At 33.2% G+C, this 11,340-nt stretch overlaps 1 pseudogene; it reads right to left on the bottom strand.

The window, feature by feature from the left end:
* Positions 1-9,182: 9,182 nt before the first annotated feature.
* On the bottom strand, positions 9,183-9,752 carry LOC125111881 (60S ribosomal protein L9-like; annotated as a pseudogene).
* Between the last annotated feature and the right edge of the window lie 1,588 nt (positions 9,753-11,340).

Raw genomic sequence — 11,340 nt, 5'->3', positions numbered from 1 at the left:
TCCCAGCCCTGGAGCAAACAGTGAACAACAGCTGATCAGTTACATCTGAGTGGTCATTAGGGAAATTCACACATTGGCCAGTAAATTGTAGTATGCAATCTCCAAACCAGCATTAATTTTATGTCTTTTGATTTCAGTTTGAAATCTAGATGGGCTTTCAAACAATACAACATCATAATAGTAATAGATAGTCTAACTATGAAATTTTTTTGCTGTAAATGGCTTAATATGTTTTTATTATAAATTTCTAAAATTAGAGTATAAGATACACATTTAGATCTATGCTTTTATTATTAAATATTTACTGTTAACAAATTTGGAGAGCAACATTTTCGATAGAAATTAGAGCCTGGTATAGTGGACTTTATTATGGTGAACTATCCATGAAGAATGGCATAGTAGTTCACTTCATCTTTCCATCATTTCATATGATTGAAGAAAAAATGTAGCTATGTAATTCTAGAAAACAAAGAGGGGTTGCAAATACTGGATTAAAAACAGGCTTGAAGTATATGCCCTTACCTTATACTCTTTAACATATTTGTCTGTTACATTAATTCCTTTAACAAATACAGATGACACTAGAGATCGATATTAATAGCAGGATAACAGGTTTTAATGGACTTAAATTTCAAAACAAATTAGTTAGGAGTTAACCTTTTAAAAGATAATTAAAACATAATTAGCAAGTAATTAATATGATAAGCTTCCTTTTCATGAAATTAATTTTATTTTACTATCAAAATAGAGGGGCAATGACAAACTTTTATTTGGCAAGTAGCAAGTACAACTGTGTAGTGTGTGTGACTGTAGATGTTATGGTAGTGTCTTATTCCACCTGAGGATAAATTATTTGGGGTACAGTGGAATTTTTTATTTGGGGACTATCTTTACATTATTAAACAAAATCCATTCTGTGTGAGAGAAATCTGACCTATAATGATAGACATTTGATATTGATAGTTTTACAGATTTATGCTCAAAGTTTTAAAAAAGAACTTATTTTAAGCCTAGAGAATAGAAATTCATCCCAAACTCCATTATGAGGTGATAAGATAACCATTACTGAAAGCATTTTGCCTAGAACTAGGTGATTAATTTTTGCATATGTCGTAGTTGAAGGTTAGTCATCTTATACAATTTTAACTTGAGTGATTGCTATTCTAACACCTGCTGAATGGTAAATTGAATGTGACATAAGTTTTGTGTATGACTAGACTTCAACATATGAATGATGGATGATAAATGCATTAAAATAGAAAAATGTCAAAGAATATAACCCTGATTATTTTAGATGGTCTAGAATAATCAAGTATAACATAGCCTAAAAAGCCTATATAAATTATTGCCCAGTTTTGTCTCAGAAATGATTTACTCATGAAAGAAATGATTTGCCCTTTAGATAATAGGCCAGACCAGAGAGGCAACTCCTACTTGGTCAGTACATTGCCTTCTCAAATATGATCTCATCTAGGCTAGTTTTTTTTCTTAATTTGAACTTTCTTATGTGGTAAACTCTGGAAGTTATGCTTTAAATAGAAGAGAGAGAGCTAAAAAAAATAGTGCTCAAATGTACCTATACTTATTTTTAAAAGTATGAAAAGAATGGTGACAAAACAGACTTTAACTTTGGGGTATATATGGTGCTAGGCTGGGAAGTGTGATGACAACATGTGGAGGGAAGAGTCCAATTGCCTTTTACTCTAATAAGTTATGATTTCCATAGATATGATTGCTACAGTTACAGGAAACATGATCTTATGTGTTCTCATGTTGTTTATTACCCCTTTTAAATTTAGAAGAAAGTAACATAAAATTATATCTAGCAAATGTTTAGTGCTGAAAAGAAAAGCATATCATTTTTATTTCCGGCTTTCACACTAAATAAAAAACAAAACTTAAATGTAGGGAGAATTATTGTTTAATTTAATCATTTCATTTTCCCTCATATGTTTCTGCTCACCTTGTAAAAGTTATGTGTATTACTTTCAGTTTCAGGAGTTTTAACATTACACTCATTTTATTTATATTTTAATTTCATGATAACTTTTCTTTTTCTCATTTTTCTCCTGAGCCCTCTTTCAATTTTATATGATCAGAGTGAAGAGAATTAACAGCTACCACCGAATCTTTGGGAGGCTTAATTTAATTTTCTAAAGTCAACCCCTTTAAAATGACTTTTTGTTGAACTTGGAGAAATAGGGACTTTTTAATTAATTAAAAAATAGAAGAAGAAAAAGAAATCAAAGAACCTAAGAATATTTACTTATCCAAATAGGATGATGGTGGAGATGGAAAGTAAACTTGAATGTAGAATAAATATATCTTATCAGTGTACATTTGTTGATGCTGCTTAGTTTAAAATCAGTCATCAGTTCAGTAATAATGACCAGGAAGTTTATGATGAAGACTTCAAATTTAATTAAACCTCCATATTTGGTGTCCAGTTTAAGCCATTTGAATACTGACCTCATCCAGTTTAGTTTACCATTGTTTGAAGAATATCATTTGCAAAAATTTTGAATGCTTTGTAATGTTATTTTATGATATATCATGTATTTATTTATCTAAAATCATCTCAGATACTTCCATTCTATTCTGTGTCACTAAGACAGGTCATCATTCAAAGTTTATACATCTTCACTATTTTTTTCTTAAGGCAGTGACAAAAAAGAAGGAAGCCATTTGAATGCAATCTTTATTATGTTTTTTCTGCTGTCATTTGTTATTCCTGTGAACTAGAAAGCCACCAGTTCACCTTTGGCTTCCTTGTTCATGATTTTACCACACTAGGAATTTACTGAGATGTAACCTACAGTTGCCAACATGACCCCCATGTTACAAATTATTGTCAAACATAACTCATTCACCTCAATAAAATATTAGAAAATTGCTAGACTAGTTTTACCATATTATATAACATTAAAGATAAATTGAATTAATATAGTGTACTGTCCACATTTTTCTCACTTGAAATAATCATATTAAAACAATTTTATTTATATATAAATTCTAAAATTTATTATCACTTAAATTAAATGGACATTTCAACTATCTGAACTTTTTGAAGTACCTTAGGACCTATTCACAATTGACATTTTTCCCTTGGGTTATGTCATTATGGTACTATCGATTGTAAAGATTCTGTATTCCATAAATCCTATCAATTATCATTTTACCTATTCAGAAAAAATCTTCATAAACCCACAATTGTATATCACATTGCCTATTTATCATTGCTTATTTGATAACTCCTAATCACATGAACATATTCACTAAATTGTAATACTTTTGAAGATTGCCTGCTTGTACTTTCTCTACCTGTTATGTTTCTAGTCTCTTCAGTACACATTTACCAAAGCCATAAATCATTAGAATTCTTTATTTGTTCATTTATTACCATTGCATTTGCTCAAAAAGTTCTTTTGGACCTCCTTTCAAGTATGTATCATATTCTTCTCATTCTTTCCCACCTCTGACAGTTCTCAAACTTCCATGGTAACATAGAAGTCTATGATATATTTACATGTTGGACACCACTGGGTACTGATCTTGTCCTTGTGAAGGTCACTCTAGATACACAGGTCTTCTGAATAACTCTAGAAATTTGCATGTTTTTCTATATTAGGCCTTTCTGCCCTGTGAAACAACTATTTTAAGAGAATAAATTATCTGTCAGCATCTTTCATAATATATATTTATTGAATTCTGTTTTTTTCAAAAGTTATATTTAAAAATATATTTTTGATAGGAATGATGTTTTTTAATAAAAAATAAGAATATGACATGACAAGAATAGCCCCCCAAAAGGCAGCCTGCAGTTCTCTTGTGGCACAGTGGGTTAAAGATCTGGTGTTTTCACTGCAATGGCTCAGGTCACTGCTGTGGCCTGGGTTCAATCCCTGGCCTGGGAAATGCTGCATGCTGTGGGTGTGGCCAAGAAAGAAAAAGCGTGGGGTGCTGCAGCATGGATTGGAAATTGGATATAGCTGACTCCTGTGAAGGGATCCTGCAAAGTTATACACAATTCAAGCCAGTGAAACATATAGGGAAGCTCAAGAGAAATGTAATTTTGCTTATCTCTTCATGCCAGTTTCCTCCTAAGGCACTGGTTTTATCTAGAGTTCTGAAAAAGATTGTAGGTTCCATCATGCTTCCCATAGTTTAGCATAGACATGTGACTTTTATATTGTGCAAAATCTCTCACATACCAAGAACCTAACTCATGTAACCAAAATCATATTCAGATCACAGAGAATGTCTTTCCTCTTCGTAAAGGTTCATAGTAGTTTCTGCAAGTTCAAAGCTAAGCATATGGATCTTGATATCTGAAACAGGGAACAAAACAGATTCTTAACTGTAATTCACTTGGTAAATAAAGCTACAGTCTTTAGCATCTCCAAGAGTCATGATTCTGAAAAATTAATTTGATAAAGGAAAAATTATGAATCTCAGAGTAGGATTTTATACCTATCAAGGAAGTCACATGAAGAGTAGGTGCAAATTATCCCTGGCTGTCAGGGTAACTATAATTTTAGTTTCTGTACTAAGCAAGCCTCATTTATCATAAGTTGTACCTGTGGATGTTAATTAAAGGGCCATGTCCCTCTGCAAAGAATTTTAGGATGCTGTTGTCATGAGGGCTAATCAATATATGAGATTCTCCATGAAGTTAACCCAGCCAAATACATCATGACCTAATTTTCTTTTCATTCACCCAGTCAGTCAACTGTGACCATAATAACTGACCGCCATTTTGGTAGGCTAGACGTAATTACAGACAGCCTAACCAAGATAAAAAAAGTAATTTATATTTAAGAAAAGATACTAAACCAGGAATAAATTAATAATATGTTATTAAACCACACTTGAATCTTGCACTCCTTTGTTATAGGTGAATATAGACCGTGGAAGTTGAGAGGGGCATTTGTTATCTGCTAATTATTTGCAGAGATCTGATATGGGAATTATATTATGAAATCAAGATGATAATAAAATAAATTTAGCAAAATTTTCAATGTTTACAGGTCTAACAGTTTCTCTAACATATTTTCATTTATGCTGGGAATAATCTCTAACATGTTTTCCCTCTCTTTTGATATGCTTAAATCATAATCCAAATTGTCTAGAATTTTCCTTATATTCTAAACACTCTACTATTTGTGTATATTTTATATAAATCTTTAGCAGCCAGAGAAGTTTAAAGTAAAGAAGATTATATAACTTGTAAAAATAGTCATAAAAAAGAACACAAAAATAAAGCATTATACTAGAGTGCTCAGTATTTGAAGTTTCCCTTCAAAGGGAGATTAATAATACTCCTTCTGTAGAATAAACATGAGCATTAATAATGCAGTGAAAACAGTTCAACACTTCACAAAACATAAATGATCCCCACATTTCTCCCTATTTTTCTTACATGTATTTCAATAATTTAAATGAGGTGAGTTCAATGGAGGCTGTGATCTTCAAGGAAAAATTTTTTATGGGAAGTGAATTTGGATTGAGATTTTTTAAAGCTATAGACTTCGAGTGATTTGGAAATCTGTTTATGGTGATCAACATGAGAGAAAGTAGGAATAAGAATAAATTAATTAAATAAAAAAAAACAGTGAAATATTCAAAGAGAAAGGGTTAACTTCACTGATGTTGTAGCATAATAAACTGGTAGAGAGAGATGTAAAAAGTTCATAGTCTTTCCAAATCAGGTGTCAATTTCCAGGTAAAAATGAAGCTCTCTTGATGGCTTGTAGCTGTTTGAATTTTCTGTATCTATGAATTCAAAATCATAATTTTGAATTAATACATTTTCATTGCCATACATAAGGTCCAATAAAAATATAAGACCATTGTCTAGAAGACAGTGCTGCTCAAAAAAGTAAAGACACTTTCAAGGGTACTTAAATAAATGAAATTTCCTCCTGAAGATGGCAAGAGTGTAGAACATAACTCTACGCCAAGTCCTAAGATTATTTGAAGAAATTAAAAATAACATAATTGTTAGAATACAGAGTGATATACAAGACATTTATTGTGAGAAAGGGAAAGCAGTTTCAGTGAAGCAGTCACATGTGGGAGGAGATCTTCCCAGAGGCAGTCTAAGGGCAGGAAAAAAAAGCATCCCTATTAATAGAAATAGGAAGTTGTTGTCACCTAAGGAGCAATTTTATATGTGTGGGAGTATACCTCTAGGTGAGAGAACTGTGCTGTCAGGAACAATTTTTCTATTGATGGTGCAGTGTATTTGCATTATTGACTCATCCATGTTTAAATTCAAATGAGGGATTGCATTAAAGAATGTAAATGCATGAATGTTCTGAAGTCTGAATATTTTAAAAGGTGTATTTTGCTTATATGTGCATATTCGGGGATTGTATTTCCTGTAGATATCACAACATAATTCGTGTCTAACTAGAATTATATGGTTAAAAACAAGAATCAGATAGGAGAGCATTTTGAGGAAAAATTGTTGAAGATGAAATATTAAAAATATTTACCTCAATATTCTTAAAAACTTTTAAAATGTAAAAATATTTCAGAAGAACAAAGAGTACAGAGAATTTCCTTATATTCTTTACTCACCTTTCATTAATGTTAAAATTTAATAGAGTGTCTTGGCATGTTCGTTTTTGGATTTATCTTGGGTTTCCTTCAGGTTTTTGATTTTATAGATTTATATATTTTGGCTATTATCAAAATTTAGTAATTAACTTGGGTAGAATAATATTAGCTAAATTACAAACTATCAGATTTCTCTTTTTTTTTCCACTATTTTCTTCACTCAAGGATACAATCCAGGAAATTACATTGCATTTAGATATTGTATCGTTTTAGCCTAATCTGACATTTTCTCTCATTCTTTTTTTTCTTTAATTTAAACATTTTGAAGGGTGCAAGTCAAATAAGTTATAGAACACCGTGCTTCTTATATATGTGTAAATACCACATAAGTGGTGTTCTTCTCATCCCATCGTTTCAGGAGAAATATAACATCAGTATGTCTCATTCTTAGTGATAACCTTGAATCATTTAAGGTGGTATTTGTCAGTTTTCTCTCTTATACAGTTTCTGCTTTTTCTTTTCCAAACTCAATTGTTTAGAAGCAAGTCACTAAGTTCAAGAGGAAAGGAACCAAACTCTACGTCTGGATATATGTAAACATCACCACAGTAATTATGCATTTCGAGGGAGATATTTTGAAACTATTCAACTATTCTGCTTCTCAAAGTTTTTGAGCAGAAATTTAAAGACTAATTAGCTTATAACCACTATTACTGCAGTGTTCTAATGTTGATTTTCTATTAACTGTTAAAAAAAAAGCGTTTGTGACCCTTGTTGTAGATAACATATGTGGCATTTCTGTGGCGTAGGCCAGCAGCTACAGCTCTGATTAGACCCCCAGCCTGGGAACCTCCATATGCCATGGGTGCAGCCCTAAAAAGACCAAAAAAAAAAAAAAAAGAAGATAGACTAAAGAATCACTGAATGTGATATGGAATTTATATAAAGAAGGAAGGAAGACTTCATTCTGGAGAAGGCAGTGGTGGTAATGCTGTAAGAGAGAAATAGATTTCAGGCTCAATTCCTACTATACCAAGGAAAAGTGGGAATTTATAGCCAAGGAGTTGGGTGGGGTCAGCAGATAGAAATTGCTAAGATGGAACATCTGGTGAAAGGGAAGATTCTGGCTAAATCAACCTCAGAGGATTCTTGTTGTGGTAGATGAGGGTGGTCAGGTAGCACCGAGAGAATGATAAGAGATGAAAAATTTGACCAAATATCAAAGGTGATTAGATATTGAGGGTGGAGGATTTTTACTAAGCTGACTTAGCAGGATTCTTGCTTTTAAGGACATGGTCCAAGGATGAAGCCTCATCGTAAAAAGTCTTACAAGAGCCCAATATTTGGTTAAGGACAGTCTATGTCATTACCTCATTCCTTTTACATTTATAATCAGAATTCTCTGTAAGGAAGATGTGTACGTTCTCTGCAATTCATCTATTTATTCAGTCCTTTGTATTGGTTGGCTGTCATGCATGTTTAGTTTAGGGTAGGTCACATGGGCAGAAAATTCTCTAAGGTTACCTTCTTTTGAGGTTGTCTTGAATTCTTCTTCATCCCTGAAGGATTTGTTTTTGACTGCATTTAAGTTTCTGGATCAAAAGTTTTATTACTTCAGAACTTGAAAAATATTTTGGCACTTCTCATCTCCATTGTTTCTGATGTGAAATATGCTCTCTGTTCAATTGTTTTGCCCTTGTAGGTGAGGTGTCTTTTCTCTCTGGTTTATATATTTTTGATGAATTTCAGAACAATTTACATAGTATTTCTTCATATATATTTTTACTTCAGCCCTCACTCTCTTTCTTTTCTTCCTCTAGGACTCCAATCATACAAATTTTAGCTTCTTCATTATATTCCTAACAGTTCCCTGAGGCTTTATTCATTATTTTTAGCCTATTTATTCTCTTTTGTTTAGGTTGGACAGTGTCTAAAATTCCATATCACATTCAGTGATTCTTTAGTCTATTTTCTTCTTCTTCTTCTTTTTTTATTTTTTTGTCTTTTTAGGGCTGCACCCATGGCATATGGATGTTCCCAGACTGGGAGTCTAATCGGAGCTGTAGCTGCCAGCCTACACTACAGCCACAGCAATACCAGATCTGAGCTGAGTCTGCAACTTACACCATAGCTCACAGCAATGCTGGATCCCTAACCCACTGAGCGAGGCCAGTGATTGAACCTGCAACCTCGTGGTTCCTAGTCGGATTCATTTCTGCTGTGCCATGATGGGAACTCCTAGTCTACCTTCTTCATAGCCATCCAGTGACTATTCACCTCCACCCCCCTAGCCAAGGTAAGAATTTTTTATTTTTCCGTCTATTTCTCTCCTTCTTTTCCTGTTGCAGTGGATTTCCACCAATGCAAACTACATTTTTTAAAATCCATGTGTATTAAGGGATATTTATGTGTGTGTATATATATCTATATATATTACATTACATACACCTATTTATGTAGCTATTACATATAATCTACTATCGTATATACATATTTTCACGTGATTTATCTAAATGGAATTTTTTTTCAAGACAATAGACTTTTTATTGTATCTTAAAACATCACAAATGAGTCTGAAGAATCTTCTGGCATCTTGTTTCTATAGCCGGACAACTCAGATCTTACTCATTGGCCTGATGAACTGTCCATTTTTTTGGAAACATAGATACCATCCAAAATTTTTCTGATATCCTCTTCTTAACTGTTGTGACTTGATGAATCAAAGCATCTAAATTTGATACAAGTTCAATGTTGTTTCCTTTAAGAATCAACTCATCTTTCTGGGCTTGAAATACTGAACAAGCAACAATGCCAGGCCTTATCCAAACACTGTGGATGTATTTTTCCCCCCAAAATTTTGGATTTCAACAAGAGAACCATTCTCCTGAATAACACCATTGATAGGGAAATGAGCATACATAGACCTCATCTTGAAATGGAAGCCCAGTATAACACCCTTGACTGTGTTCTATACATGACTACAGATAGAACAGTAGCCAGTTCCTTTCTATTTCCCTATAATTTTTCAACCTGGAGCCTCTTCTTTTTCTCCTTGGAAATGTGGAACTGATGTGGTTAAAGTCCCTTCTCAGAGTGCCTCTTGGGTCCTTCATAATAACTGTGTGTCCTTTTCGAGTGATGTCAACATTTTCTGGAATGTTGACAGTCTGATTGGTGAGAATGGCCTTCATTCTCTCAGTAAGTGTGGCAAAGAGTGGATGGATTTTGGAAGTGCCTTCTGTGCCTACCAAGTCACCACTAAATGGGATAAGTTCTAAGTATTCTCCCTGATCTTTCTTTATTCCTTCTTTTTCTTTTTTAAATTAAAAAAATTTTTTTTTGCTTTTCAGGACCGCACTTGCAGCATATGGAGTTTCCCAGGTTAGGGGTCGAATGGGGGCTACAGCTGCAGGCCTCTGCCACAGCTCCAGCAATGTGGAATCTGGGCCACACCTGTAGCCAGAACCACAGCTTACAGTAATGCTGGATCCTTAACTCACTGAGAGAGGCCAGGAGTTAAATCCACATCCTCATGGATATTGGTCAGGTACCATACTACTGAGCCACAATGGGAACTCCTCCATGATCTTTCATGTAAGCACCTGGTGGTGAAGTCAATAGAGAACTACCCTGCAAGTACCTGGAGATCTCCCTTTGTCTCAGGTCTACTAGAGTTTCACACTGTCATGCTAGTGCATAATCAGATTTTTGCAACTCAAATTTTCTACTTGAATCTATTGGCCAGATTATATTACCAAGTATCTGTCACAGATAAGCAAATACTTAAATTCCATTTTTTTTTTTTCTCATCAGAGACCTGTCTCTGATTTCTGGTAAGTTGTTTGGCCATTAGTTCACCTATGTTTTCAAAAAAATTTGTTAATCTGTAGTCAGTGTAGCTTTTTATCTTATTTTAAGAATGGAGGCAACAATTATTTTCAGCTCTTTCGAACTCTGATTTGAAAGCTGAAAAGTGGTTCTGCTTTCAGGTCAACGTTTGAAAAGCTGGAAAGAGCTGGAAACAATAAGAACAAGATAAAAAGCTATACAAAAAAAAAAAAGTTATACCAACTACAGCAGAGAGATTATGAATTAGAAAATAACCTGAAATCTCTCTGCTATGTCTTCCCAAAGATATCTTATTAATACTTTATAAGCTAAATAAGCTAATCAAATAAACATTATTTTTTAAAATTTTGTTGGTGTATAGTTGACTTAAAAAGTTGTGTTAGTTTCAGGTGTACAGCAAAGTAAATCATTTATACATATACATATATCCACCCCTTTTCAGATTCTTTTCCCAATAGATTATTATACAGTATTGAATACCTACTTCATAGGTCCCTGCTTCTTATCAATTTTGTATATAGTTTTACATATATATATATATATATATATGTATATGTCAATCCCAACCTCCTAATTTATCCTCCTCCCCCCATGTTTCTCTCTTGGTAACCATAAATTTGGTTTCAAAATCTTTGTATCTATTTCCATTTTGTAAGTTATTTGGTATCATTTTTATTAGATTCCACATATTAGTGATCTCATATGATATTTGTCTTTGTCTGGCTTACTTCACTTAGTATGATAATTTCTGGGTCCATCCATGTTGCTATAAATGGCATTATTTCATTCTTTTTATGGCTGAGTAATATTCCATTGTGTGTTTATATATGTATATACTGTATCTTCCTTATCTGGTCTTCTACTGATGGATATTTAGGTTGCTTCCATGTCTTGGCTATTGTGAATAGTGCTGCAGTGAACATTGGGGGT

Source organism: Phacochoerus africanus, chromosome 1 (assembly GCF_016906955.1).
Source record: "Phacochoerus africanus isolate WHEZ1 chromosome 1, ROS_Pafr_v1, whole genome shotgun sequence".
NCBI classification, from domain to species: domain Eukaryota; kingdom Metazoa; phylum Chordata; class Mammalia; order Artiodactyla; family Suidae; genus Phacochoerus; species Phacochoerus africanus.
This window is presented reverse-complemented; position numbering and strand designations above follow the sequence as displayed.